General features: G+C 46.1%; 1 protein-coding gene and 1 pseudogene across 1 annotated transcript in view; one reads left to right on the top strand and one right to left on the bottom strand.

Moving 5' to 3' along the window:
• LOC124596130 overlaps nt 1-14,664 on the bottom strand; it is a 129,197-nt gene that overhangs the window by 30,618 nt on the left and 83,915 nt on the right. The window lies entirely within an intron of this gene.
• LOC124597644 lies at nt 1,477-1,594 on the top strand (annotated as a pseudogene).

Genomic DNA, 14,664 nt, shown 5'->3' with positions numbered 1-14,664 from the left:
TGGCATTCTCTCTCACCACTGACAACGCAGTGGCCGACGACCTACACTTAATGACCTTGTGTAGAGTTGTCATTGCTAACAGATAAGCAACACTGCCACTGCGCGAAATAACCACAGAAATCAATTTGAGACGTGCAACGAACGCATCATGTGGCGAAGTTTGGCGTTAAAGGGCTATGGCAGCAGACGAAAGATGCGAATGCCTTTGCTAACAGCACAACATCGCCTGGAGCACATGTCCTGGACTCGTCACCATATCGGTCGGACCCTAGACTACTGCCGGCCTCGGTGGTCTAGCGGTTCTAGGCGCGCAGTCCGGAACCGCGCAACTGCTACGGTCGCAGGTTCGAATCCTGCCTTGGGCATGGATGTGTGTGATGTCCTTAGGTTAGTTAGGTTTAAGTATGAGATTTTCACTCTGCAGCGGAGTGTGCGCTGATATGAAACTTCCTGGCAGATTAATACTGTGTGCCCGACCGAGACTCGAACTCGGGCACACAGTTTTAATCTGCCAGGAAGTTTCATAGGTTTAAGTAGTTCTAAGTTCTAGGGGACTGATGACCACAGTAGCTAAGTCCCATAGTGCTCAGAGCCATTTGAGCCCTAGACTACTGGAAAACTGTGACCTTGTCGGTTAAGTCTCGATTTCAGTTGGTAAGAGCTGATGGTAGGGTATGAACGTGGCGCAGACCCCACGATGCCATAGTCCCAAGTTATCAACAAGGCATTGTGCGAGCTAGTGGTGGCTCCATAATGGCTTTGGCTGTGTTTACACGGAATGAACTGGATCCTCAGGTCCAACTGAACCGATTATTGACTGGAAAGGGTTATGTTTGGCTACTTGGAGACGTTTTGCAGCCATTCATGGACTTCATGTTCCCAAACAATGATGGAATTTTTATGAATGACAGTGCGCCATGTCACGTGGTTACAATTGTTCACGATTGGTTTGAAGAACATTCTGGACAATGATTGGTCATCCAGTTCGCTCGACATGAATCCCGTCGAACAGATATGTGGTATAATCGAGAAGTTAGTTTGCACACAAAATCCTGCAGCGGTAACACTTCCGGAATTATGGGCGGCTACAGAGGCAATATTGCTCAAAATTTCTGAACGGAACTTTTATCGACTTGTTGGGTCCATACCACGTCCAGTTGCTGAACTACATTGGGCTAAAGGAGCTGCGATACAGCATTAGGAAGATCCCCCGACTTTTGTCACCTCATTGAATATCCTCTCTACTTCGATTATCGTCAGTTATTTTTCTGCCAAAATAGCAAAACTCATCTACTACTCAAGGTACGGTCATTCCTCTAGACAATAACCAAACAAAGCTCAATAATTTTCAGGTAAAGTAACCTTCAGGTTTGGTTCACTGTCCTTATTTTCATGGAGTCTGTCGAACGACTTTGATGATCGAATTCAGTGGCGCGTTGTCTTGCTGAATATTCAAGTTGCTATCCAGGTCCTGGTGGCAACGGCCTTACCGCAGTGGATACACCGGTTCCCGCCAGATCACCGAAGTTAAGCGCTGTCGGGTGTGGCCGGCATTTGGATGGGTGACCATCCAGGCCGCCATATGCTGTTGCCATTTTTCGGGGTGCACTCAGCCTCGTGATGCCAATTGAGGAGCTACTCGACCGAATAGTAGCGGCTTCGGTCAAAGAAAACTATCATAACGACCGGGAGAGCAGCGCGCGGACCACACGCCCCTCCTATCTGCATCCCCAGCTGAGGATGATACGGCGGTCGGATGGTCCCGATGGGCCACTTCTGGCCTGAAGAAGGAGTGCTTTATTCAGGTCCTGACAAGAGAAACAAATCTGCACATCAGACAGTACCGGTTCTGTTTGAGTGTGCGCGGCAATAGCATACGTGCCATGGCTTTATTTTCTGCTGACCTTACATTTTATACTTCCTGCTGGATTTAACCCTGCTGACACTTGTTGGTCGAAGGCTTGTCTAGAAGTGGTGCCATAAAAAATAACATAGACAATATAAACAAAATACTGCTCCCAAGACGACTCTGCAGCTAGTGTTCGAATGGAGGACAGAGTGTGAAAGTGAAAGCCAAGTATCATGCTAGGCTAAAATTTTTCATGTTTGACCCTTTCTGAGTTGTAGTGAGCTGGGAGCGCGATTGGATACTTGTATCACCATTAAACGCCATCGCACGTAATCAAGGAGTCGCCACAAAGTTTTGTTAGAGGAGTCATACTGGTCATTTTTCACCACAATTTCCGCCAATATTACAATGTTAGGACAAACGTCACCAGATTTCTCCAGTGAATAACTGCGGCTGTCTGTCTCATTCCGAGTACACACAGAAAGGAATGGATATTTTAATATAATTATAGGTGCAACCGTAAGGGCATTTAATTAAACTGTAGTGTGCTATTTCATTTTACAAATATTTTTTGGCGGGGGAAGGGGAGCAGAGGGGAGGGGGGGGGGGGGGGGGGTAGTCGTCAGTTCTCTGGATGGTTAGACGTATTCCAGCACTACGACCAACCTCCTCATCTCAAAGTAGCCCTTACACCCAACGTCCTTTATTATTTATTGGAATTGCTCCAGCCCCAATCTTCCCCTACAGTCTTCCCCTCTACGGCTTCCTCTAACACCACAGAACACGACAACAGCCTAGCTGCCCTGATTTAAAACCAATCGAGAATCTGTGAGAGCAACTCGATCGGGCTGTTCGGCAATGCATCCTTGTGGTGTGCGTACTGTAAGACCTTCGGTACACACACCATCAGATTATTTGACTTGTCGCTCTAACGAAGTAGGCGAGTGTCAGCAATATGTCTTGTGGTCTTATCGTGGCGTGTTTATCTTCTGCCGTTAGGTCAGACGATAGAAATGCCACTTGCAAGCTTAGAGTAGCAGATTGACGGTGACCAACTTTAAACAGAACTTGATTAATTTTCACACACATTTATTAAAATAATAACAAGCATAAAAATTACTTAACTTGGTTCTGGATGCTATTTACAATTGACAATCTGAAGTCCCTTTGGTATTGGTACGTTAATATTATTCTCACATATATCTGATACTTGACAAAAGTGTCTATACATTTATCTTCATGGCTATGTACAGGAATATGGTAATCTTATTAGGCGCAGACTGGATCTTGACTATAGACTGGTACAGACAAATGTAGAACTCGTACAGACTGGTACAGACTAATGCAGACTGGTGCAGACTGGTGCAGACAAATGCAGACTGATTCAGACTGACTAATCGGAGGTCTGTACACTCGTTATAATACCTCGCGCGTTCATGTATCACTGCGCGAGTGTTATCCGCGAGGAGAAAAGGTTCTATGTTAGCAGCAATCTCGTTGGCTGCGTTACATATTAATACGCGGATCGGCGGAAGCAGAATTTGATCCGTCTCTATGGCAGCGCCATCTTGTAGTGCGGAGACGGACGAGCGCTGCTTCTGCGCTGTTGTGCTTAGCGGGGCGCGCTCTAGTGGGAAAGTTGTGTACGCGCTGACTACGCGGAACTATGTACACAACAATCCTCAATCGAGAACCTAGTGAAGTTGGCCACGGCGCCGAAGTCGGCATGCCTCCACATGCCACATCCCAGCCGGTACCTTCCAGAACCTCGCTGACTCTCTTCCTGCACGTTGTGAGAGCGGTAAAAGGTTGTTATACAGACTTTTGACAGGTGGTCACATTTATGTGACTGGACAACGCATTTTCCAGGCCAGCTTTATTTTAGCCATGCTGTATTCCAGTCGCTCCTTCCATACGGCTTTTTCCCTCTACGGCTCCCTCTAGTGCCGCACAACACGACAGCAGCCAAAAATCCCGACCCACAGCCAGTCAGACACACTCTGCTCCTGTCCTCTTCGACAAACCCTTTAAGTGCGCGACGTGGGCAGCTACCTGGGGCACACGCCTGCAGCCGTGACATCCCTCGGCGCCCCCGCACGTTGCACGAGCCTGGGAGCGCCGTGTAGCGCCGGCTCCAGAGCGGCTGGCTGCTCTATTTCCACGCATGACAACAGGCGGCCCCCAGCTCCTGGCACCGCTTCAAGCTTCGGCCTAGCCCAGCCGCAGACGGCCACCCACTTGCTTCCTCGCGCAGAGGATGTGTTCCATTAGCCGGCACGCGTCCGCCTGCTCTACGTCCATTTCCCTGCGCGATCCTCCGCTCAAGGTACGAGGCAAGGAAGTAGCGACCGAATAGTTGTAATAAATTCAGGGTCTAACAGGTATAAGTACACATATGTTTATATGCAGTGTACACACATTAGTCTTGGTTGTTTCTTGCCTGTGTCAAACATTCTACCCACAAAGTTTACGACCTGATGTTTTCTGCCTGGTCGTACTGCACCACCAAATGACTACACCTGTCGGTATAGACCAACCTTTTCGAGTACACCCAGCGAGTTGGCGCAGTGGTTAGACACTGGACTCGCATTCGGAAGGACGACGGTTCAATCCCGCGTCCGGCCATCCTGATTTAGGTTTTCCGTGATTTCCCTAAATCACTCCAGGCAAATGCCGGGATGGTTCCTCTGAAAGGGCATGGCCGACTTCCTTCCCCATCCTTCCATAAACCGATGAGACAGATGACCACGCTGTCTGGTCTTCCCCAAACCAACCAACCAATAGCTGCTGTTTTCGCGTACACAGGTCCAAAGGTCCACACTTTAACACCCGACGTCCGCTATAGGGACATTAATACACTACTGGCCATTAAAATTGCTTTACCACGAAGATGACGTGCTACAGATGCGAATTTTAACCGACAGGAAGAAGATGCTGTGATATGCACATAATTAGCGTTTCAGAGCATTCACACAAGGTTGGCGCCCGTGGCGACACCTACAACGTGCTGGCATGAGGAAAGTTTCCAACCGATTTCTCATACACAAATAGCAGTTGACCGGCGTCGCCGGGTGAAACGTTGTTGTGATGCCTCGTGTAAGGAGGAGAAATGCATATCATCACGTATCCGACTTTGATAAAGATCGCATTGTAGCCTATCGCGATTGCCGTTTATCGTATCGCGACATTGCTGATCGCGTTGGTCGAGATCCAATGACTGTTAGCAGAATATGGAATCGGTGGGTTCAGGAGGGTAATACGGAACGCCGTGCTGGATCCCAACGGCCTCGTATCACTAGCAGTCGAGATGACAGGCATCTTATCCCCATGGCTGTAACGGATCGTGCAGCCACGTCTCGATCCCTGAGTCAACAGACGGGGACGTTTGGAAGGCAACAACCATCTGCACGAACAGTTCGACGACGTTTGCAGCAGCATGGACGCTGCATCACAGACAGGAGCGCCTGCGATGGTGTACTCAACGACGAACCTGGGTGCACGAATGGCATAGCGTCATTTTTTCAGATGGATCCAGGTTCTGTCTACAGCATCATGATGGTCGCATCCGTGTTTGGCGACATGGCGGTGAACGCACATTGGAAGCGAGTATTCGTCATCGCCATACTGGCGTATCGCCCGGCGTGATGGTATGGGGTGCCGTTGGTTACACGTCTCGGTCACCTCTTGTTCGCACTGACGGCACTTTGAACAGTGGACGTTACATTTCAGGTGTGTTACGACCCGTAGCTCTACCCTTCATTCGATCCCTGTGAAACCCTACATTTCAGCAGGATCATGCACTACCGCATGTTGCAGATCCTGTACGGGCCTTTCTGGATAGACAAAATGTTCGGCTGCTGCCCTGGCCAGCACATTCTCCAGATCTCCTACCAATTGAAAACGTCTGGTCAATGGTGGCCGAGCAACTGGCTCGTCACAATACGCCACTCACTACTCTTGATCAACTGTGGTATCGTGTTGAAGCTGCATGGACAGCTGTACCTGTAGATGCCATCCAAGCTGTGTTTGACCCAGATGAATCCAGCCAGAGGTGGTTGTTCTGGGTACTGATTTCTCTGGATCTATGCACCCAAATTGCGTGAAAATGTAAAGTCAGTTCTAGTATAATATATTTGTCCAATGAATACCCGTATATCATCTGCATTTCTTCTTGGTGTAGCAATTTTAAAGGCGAGTAGTGTAGCTTGCTTTGGCACATATAGTTGGAGGTACTGACCAACGTAAAAACATACGACTTGTAATGGCTGTAATCATTAGTCTGCAAATGATGTAACTACTGATGTAGTGTTGCTCGGTGCACCGACCTCAGTCACGAAGAGAAATATCTACACTTACAGCCCGTTAAAACCCGTACATTAAAAAACGTCAATTACAATATTAAAGCTTAAGCGATTTTTCCCTGTTCAGCTATAGTGACGTCATAATACGAGGGTCGTTCAGTAAGTAATGCCCCACATGTTTTTCTCAGAACATATTTGTTGTTAAGAGAATTTGGTGACAATATACAGCATCATGTCTTGTTCGTGACATATTTTTCTACGTAGTCTCCATCTTGTTCTGCGGCCGTACGCCAACGTTGTGGAAGAGCGTGTATTCCCTGCTGGTAAAAGCTCTTGTCCTGTTGGCGTAGCCATGTTTTCATTCCATGACTGACACTCTCGTCATCTTCAAAGTGTGTTCCCCATAGAGAACCTTTAAGCGGCCCAAAGAGATGGAAGTCTGAGGGTGCCAGGTCTGGACTGTAGGATGGATGAGGCAATGATTTCCAGTGGCTGTGACAGGACGTCCCGAGCGTGGCTGATTATGGAGCTCTGTTTCTGCATTTCCTGAGGCTGTAACTTTCTTTACCCATCGAAGAACTGTACTCCTATTAACTGCAGCGTGCCATACGCTGCACACAAACATTATGGATGTTCACCAAGGTTTCTTTGTCTGCACACAAGAATTCAATAACAGCATGCTGCTTCTAACGTGAGTTGTTTGTAGACGGCATTTTGGCGCTGTACTACGGCTCTGCCATCTGCCAGAACGGTTCGAAACTTCACCGGTGCACAGAAGAAACATTAAATGTGACTCACGAACAAGGACGTTTGTCAATGTATATTAATGGCTTTTTTAAAAAAATATGGAGCATTACTTATTCAACGACCCTCGTAAGTGGGCTAAGGTTGTTATTTCCACACGCTCCTGTCAAAATTTTAGTGGCATTGTTTCCAATACGTCGTCAGCTGAGTTTATTCGGACGGATATCAGTGTTGTCATTCAGGTTAAGGCATTGTAATTGAGTCAAGAATCCAGTAACAAGGAAAGAAAGCATGAATGGTGGATTTGGAAGTACATTTTGCGCAGACTCTTTTAAAGGGGGTAACACTTGTAAACGAAGATCCATTCGGGAACCACTTTCGACTAACAAAAGCATATTTCGAGTGCTTGTTGCTTTGTGTATCGAGCTCTATGTAGAAAACCGACACTCACATTAGAGGTATAGTACTAGTTCGATTAAAATTGTACAGGGTGTCCCATAAATGTTCCTACGACCTTCGAAAGACTGTAGAGGGTGTCTTGAGGAACAAATCGAGGAAAGGTACCCGTGTCCGGAAACGTTATCGAACGAGTTACAGAGCGTCAAAATTACAGGCGCCGGTACCAGCCACTAGGCTACCCCTTCAGCAGCAAATGTGACTTGGACGCTGTCGGACCGTAGACGGAACTTCTCACAATGCTGCTCGTTATTCAGTGATCGAGATTGATTGCCGCGGTCGCCAGTGGAGAAGAAGGAGCTAGCTCCTGCGTAGAAACGCCTTGTCTCCTATCTAAGCGGCGCTCTGTTGTCTCGGTAGATGACAGTTTGGGACACAGGTTTCCATCTACAGTGTATTGTTCTCTCGGCGCCCTCTATAATCTCCAATCTTTTTCGGTATACCGGAGAAAAATAAAGTGCAGATGGAAACCTGTGTCGGAAACTGTCTTTCACTGGGGCAACAGAGCACCGCATTCATTGGACACAGGGCCTATCTATGCAGTGTCCAGTTCCATCTTCTCCGCTGTCGAGTACTGAATAATAAAGGACATTGAGACACGTTCCGCCTACGGTCCCTCACCGTACAAAGTCACGTTTCCTGCCGAAGGGCCTAGTGGCAGTTGCCGGTGTCTGTAACTTCTACGCTCTGTAACATCGTTGGATGAAGTTTCCGAACACGGGTACGTTTCTTAGATTTGTTTCTCAATACGCCTTCTACAGCCCTTCGAAGTTTGTCGCAATATTTCTGGGACCCCCTGAATAGGAAATATTTCTCCACAAAAACCGGTTTTCTTCCAGCCTCCATTACCCCGTGTTCCATCTTTCTCGAATGCAGTTTCCAACACGTTACGTAATTTTGTTTCAATATTACCATACTGTTTCGTTTGCCAAAATACTGTCTCCACGTACATTTGTTAACTGTTTATGTTGCCGCTGGTGCAGCTATTGATTACGTAATTCGCGTAATTCCCAAGGATCCAAATCACTTATCATGCTTTTAATTGGTTAAAAAACGTTCGGATTCTGCAGAAAATTGCAAGTCTTCCATCAGCAAGATTCGAATGGGATATGGCCAGACTTGACAGCAAAGTAATTCGAGACATGACAAATATGACATCGAGGGAACTGTAGAGGACAAAAGCTGACGTAATAAATTGTCCACTTTTGAAGCGTTATATTAAGTACCAGTTCGACTACGCCATTTCTTCGGTCTAGTGCAAACCATTTCAATACAACAGACGTTTGTTTCTTTCATTATTCCTTCCGCTATTGCGGTTTCTAAGGGAGCAGAAGTAGTTCTTAACAACGGCCTGTCTCTGTTAGTTTGATTGTACTGAATAATTTAGATTTTATCGCTCTAGAGGCTGAGATTGGAGACGCTATTCTAGCGACGGTGTAGTCGACCAGAACGGCTGAACGAAACGAACTTCCGCAGAACGCGGTCATGGCCATGAACAGTTGAAAGTCAATGTCGCAGGTTGCCTGCGTCGCATTGGCCTTCTCCGACCTTTCTTTCCCCAGTATTGGCATATCTCCCGGAAGAACGACATCCTTTCCACGCTTTTCAGTATTCTCGCTACGCTCCCTCCCCCCCTCCTCCCCCTAATACTCCCACCTCCATTCCATCAAAATCGATTTTCAAAAAAATTCATCGCAATTTAGAGAGTATCTCATTGCACTCCTTCCAAATGGATAGAATAATGCTCCGACCACACACGTTTAAAATTTGTTAACAATTACCAGTTCAGTCATCTTATAATGGTATAAGTGTTTACAAAGAGCAATTGATATAAGTGCTGGAAAAAAGCAAACCTGTAGCGTCTGAAATTTTTAAAGCCGATTCACCTCTCAAATTAGAAACTGAGCATATGTCGCTACTTTCTTTCAGCGTTACGAAGAGAAGTGGAGACATTTATTGATTTTTAAGAAGAGAGTAGTTCCTAGAGTCTTCCAAGGCTCCGGCTGGTACGAGGGTTGTAACTTAAATAGTGGCAACTATTTATTTACAACCGATTCAAAAGAGTTACAAGTTTGCACTTTCAAAGAAGTCACCAGCTTTGTGTAGAACCCGTTGCCAGTGATGTGGAAGGCGTAGTATACCGTTAGCAGAGCCTGTTATGTTGATGGTGCGAATGAAGCGGTCTACTGCCTGTCGAATCTCAGGAACATTCTGAAGCAAATGCCACGAAGTGGTTCCTTCATCATAGGAATCAAATCAAAGTCACAAGAACTTAAGTCCGGGGAGATTGGTGGATGGTACAGTTCTTCCCAGTCCCACCGACCGAACAGAGAGCAGCCACAGCTTGCTCTGTATGCGCCCGCGCATTGTCGTGCAAAATGACGGGTGGGTTGCGCAGAAAGTGTCGCCGCTTCTGTCGCAAAGCATGTCGCAGGTAAGGCTCCAAAAAAAAAAAAAAAATTGCGGAAGAAGCGGCGACACTTTCTGCGCAACGCACCCGTCATTTTGCACGACAATGCGCGGGCGCATACAGTGCAAGCTGTGGCTGCTCTCTGTTCGGTCGATGGGACTTGGAAGAAATAATTATTAAGAACGAAATTCGATACATTTCACCGTTTCCAGATTAATTAGCATTGAAATTAGCCAATAAGACCGTCGCCCGCTCAAATTCCAGCGGCCCATCAGACACGGTGTTACCACACGTGTTCCTCGTTTGGTTTTCTGAAAAACGGACAAGAGACCGATTAAAAAAACGGACATGGGAAGGAAGTAGGGATCGAACCTGAGCCAAAGGCTGAGAAGTCCCGTACGATAACATCTACACTATGAGAACAACTGTAACTCGCAGGTTGGTTTTTATGCGGTTTCTCGCTCCCAGCCGGCCTGGTACTCACATTCCGCCTTCGATACACTCTACGTAAACATGAAGAATAAATTTTCTCTCGACGCAGGCAGATGGGGTAAGCACATTCCACTGCAGAAGATTGGTGGCCTTAGAAAGGGCAACCGGGTACCATCAGTCACTAACCTTGCCACAACCCATACAACAATGCCGACCCCGTAAATTTTTTTAATAATTTTTTTCTATTATGTTATGAACTTACATAATTTTTTCAACACTGTGTTATAAATAATTTGACGCTTGATACAGTTCATTAGCCGGTCGCTGTGGCCGAGCGGTTCTAGGCGCTTCAGTCCAGAACCGCGCTGCTGCTACGGTCGCAGGTTCGCCTCGGGCGTGGACGTGTGTGATGTTCTTAGGTTAGTTAGGTTTAAGTAGTTCTAAGTTTTAGGGGACTGATGACCTCAGATAAGTCCCATAGTGCTCAGAGCCATTTGAACCATTTGGTACAGTTCATTGTGGCTAAGTGTTACTGGGAGGCAAGAAAGAAGAAGAAGACGATGATGATAAAGAAGAATCACACAATAAGTAAAAGTAATAACTGGAGATCAAACGACAGAAGGAATTAAAATTGGGAGGGATATTCGACAAGGCTGTTGTTTTTCACCTTCTCTGTTTAATTTCTATTTAGATGATTTAGTTAAAAACTTCTTTGAAGAGAAATATTATGTGACAGTAGGAGGAAGGACAACAAAATGTGTAAGATTTGCTGATAACATAGCGTTACTGGGTGAAAATGACAAATCAGTTAACAATACGTTTAAAGAACCGAACGCCAGCTGTGAAGCATAAGGAATAAAGATAAAAGCGAAGAATACTAAGACAATGATTGCAAAAGACAATCATGGAAGGTGAAAATGGAAATTTGTGAAGAGTTAGTGGAACAAGTTGATAACTTCAGGTACCTAAAATACGAAATTACCAGAAACCTGACATGTAGTAAGGAAATAAAAGTAAGGATAGCTATTGCAACAGAACTGTTTTACAGAAGGATGAGTGTTTTCTGTGGTCCATTAAACAGGTAAAGCAAAGAGACTTTTCAGAAATCGATATGAAGAAGAACGAAACTTGCCGGCCGGTGTGGCCGTGCGGTTCTAAGCGCTTCAGTTTGGAACCGCGTGACCGCTACGGTCGCAGGTTCGAATCCTGCCTCGGGCATGGATGTGTGTGATGTCCTTAGGTTAGTTAGGTTTAAGTAGTTCTAAGTTCTAGGGGACTGATGACCACAGTAGCTAAGGCCCATAGTGCTCAGAGCCATTTGAAGAACGAAACTTGTGAAACAGACAGATAAAATAAGGAATGAAGTTGTATTACGAAGGGTGAACGAGAAAAGACAAATAATGGAAACGAGTAAGAGGAGAAAAGTAATTAGCTAGGACACTGAATGAGAAATGGTTATTTCATGGAAGACGCTTCACAAAGAATGATGACTGGAAAGAGGACCACAGGTAGAAGAAGATATCAGCTACACGACGACATCAAGATATTGATGGACCATCACTCGCTGACAAGTATGTCTTCTTCGAAATTCGGTTTCTATATGATCCTAAGTGACTGTAGAGGCCAATACTGGTGTTTCAGATGTTTCCACATTGTTGACACGCGTTTGTTCTGGTGGGGACTGGCTGCGTAGCATTGCTTATCTTCAGGGCTTCGCACTGGTTCCATTGCGCTTGTCAGTTTCTGTTTCTTTCATCAGTTGTTCGAAGCGCTGAATTCCTTCCCAAATATTGCGACGACATATTGTACGATTAAGTGCAATAGTTTCCCAGTTACCTGTTTCAATTTAACATCTTTTGATATTGTCATATAAGACACCTTTGTATCGTCTCTGTGGTCTTTCTAGTTTTCTTTGACCACCCTCTTAGCTGGGAATACTTAATTTGTTTTGGTGGACGGGATGAAGGAGTATGAACGGTGTGGCCCGTGATGCTTGATGATCATGGCTTCAGTGCTAGCAGAGTTGGCTTCTCCCAGAACACTTCTCATGACGCGCTGACGGTACTTTTCCAGACATAGCATGTGCCTTCTGTAAGAAGCCCATGCTTTGCGCCCATATGTGATCATCAAGATAAATGGATCACGAAAGGAATTGCGGAAGACGGGAAGACTGAAGAATGCTGAACTTGCCGTAGTAGACCTGCCTAATGGGCAGATCATCACCATCAACAGTAGCATCTCAGCAGCAGCAACATCTTCATCTACAAGACCAGTGCATTTTTATGATGGTATATTGTGATGGAGCCCATTGACCCCAATAACAATGGTAATGGTTTCATCGCCGAAACTGAACAGCAACGAGGAATAAAGGCACGTTACACGTTCGTCTTGTTGTTAAAAAATGTGTTTGTCCTTAGCTGATGGTAATGGAAAGTTCTCCCTACATTCATGACCACGCTCTGTGCGGCTTCCAGTTCTAATCACAGGTGAAGGTAGATTAGAGTAGGTGTTTTTTTTTAACGTAACAGATCTTCGCCTGTGAAGAAAGAAGCGGTAGAGTAAAGATTTCCTAGGAGCCGTTGTGTACCTGCCGAGAGAAACTGGGGCCGCCACTAAGGCGGGTAGGCGAGCCCCGACAAGGAGGGTCTGTCCTCAGCGCGAATGCCATTCCGCCTCGGCGTATTTGCGCAACACTTTGAGACCGCTTCGCTCGTTAGCAATGCCGAGTCACTTAACAGACGACATGTCGTGTCTGGTGGCGCTCCGCCAAATCAAATGCAAGTTTCGCTGCACTCGCCTCGCTGATCGCACTCTCAGATAGCGCTGGACTGCGTTAAAATTATGCCCATTCCGTTTTGCATGCCGGAATGATTAATCTTGCAACTAGAACATGCGCCTTTTCTGAAAGCATATTTTTCTGTCGAGCGAGTCGAGTCATGTTCTCTGAGAGTTTTAAGATTATACACTCTGACAGAACATTACGACCATCGACCTACTATCGATATAAACCCGTCCAAGCGATAGTAGCGTTACTTGGCGAGGAATGACTCCTAGTCAGGCATATACACAGTGCGTGTACGACGCTCACTCCAAAAGAAATGCACACTGTTTTTAAAAAAATACAGTTTTCATTCTGCACGTGTGAAAGTTTTACAGTGTGTAGATACATCCTTCCCGCTTGTTTTCAAACTTAGTTCAACCCGTTCCCGTGAGTGGCGCCGTCACAGCCTGTCTTCAAGATGGCTGCTACACTTGACGTTCGTCAGAAGCAACGTGCTGTCATAGAATTCCTGTGCTGTGAAAAGGAGACAGTGGGAAACATTCACAAGAGGTTGAAAAAGGTGTATGGAGATGTTGCTGTCGATCGCAGTACAGTTAGTCGGTGGGCAAGCAGGTTACGTGATGAAAGTGGTCACGGCAATATTGAGGACTGTCCTCGCAGTGGCAGGCCTCGTACTGCACACACTCCAGACAATGTGCAGAGAGTTAACGAATTGGTGACTGCTGACAGACGCATCACAGTGAACCAATTGTCACGCTACTTTGGGATAGGAGAAGGAAGTGTTTGCAGAATGCTGGAAGTGTTGGCGTTAAAAAAGGTTTGTGCCAGGTGGGTTCCCAGGATGTTGACAGTGGTTCACAAAGAAGCAAGAAAAACGATATGCAGCGAACTTTTGGAACAGTATAAGAATATCATGCAAATTCAACCAAGAAAAAAAAATTCAAAACCACACCTTCTGCTGGAAAAGTTATCGCTGTGGTGTTTTTCGATTCCGAAGGACTTTTGCTTGTGGGCATCATGCCAAGTGGAACCACCATAAATTCTGATGCATATGTGACGACACTGAAGAAACTTCAAGCTCGACTGAGTCGTGTTCGACCACATCGGCAAAAGCAGGATGTTTTGCTGTTGCACGACAATGCACGACCATATGTCAGTCAAAAAACCATGGAAGCGATCACAAAACTCGGATGGGCAACTCTGAAACACCCACCTTACAGTCCTGGCCTGACTCCATGTGACTATCATCTCTTTGGGAAACTGAAAGACTCTCTTCGTGGAAGAAGGTTTGAAGATGATGACTCCCTTGTGCGCGCTACCAAACAATGGCTCCAACAGGTTGGTCCAGAATTTTACCGTGCAGGTATACAGACGCTGGTTCCAAGATGGCGTAAGGCAGTAGAGAGGGATGGAAATTACGTGGAGAAATGAGAATATATTGTTCCTAGAGGATGTATCTACACACTGTAAAACTTTCAAACGTGTAGAATAAAAGATGGATTTAAAAAGAAATAGTGTGCATTTCTTTTGGAGTGACCCTCGTAGTATCAGTGAGCGTGCTGTCCGTGTGTGGAATTTGACCGAGGGCAGATTGTGATGGCCCAGAGGCTCGGCACGAGCATTTCGGAAACTGTGCGACTTGTCAGGTGTTCGAGAAGTCCTGTGGTGGTGGTGAGTGTCTTCAATACGC

This window comes from Schistocerca americana, chromosome 2 (genome assembly GCF_021461395.2).
Source record: "Schistocerca americana isolate TAMUIC-IGC-003095 chromosome 2, iqSchAmer2.1, whole genome shotgun sequence".
NCBI lineage: Eukaryota > Metazoa > Arthropoda > Insecta > Orthoptera > Acrididae > Schistocerca > Schistocerca americana.
This window is presented reverse-complemented; position numbering and strand designations above follow the sequence as displayed.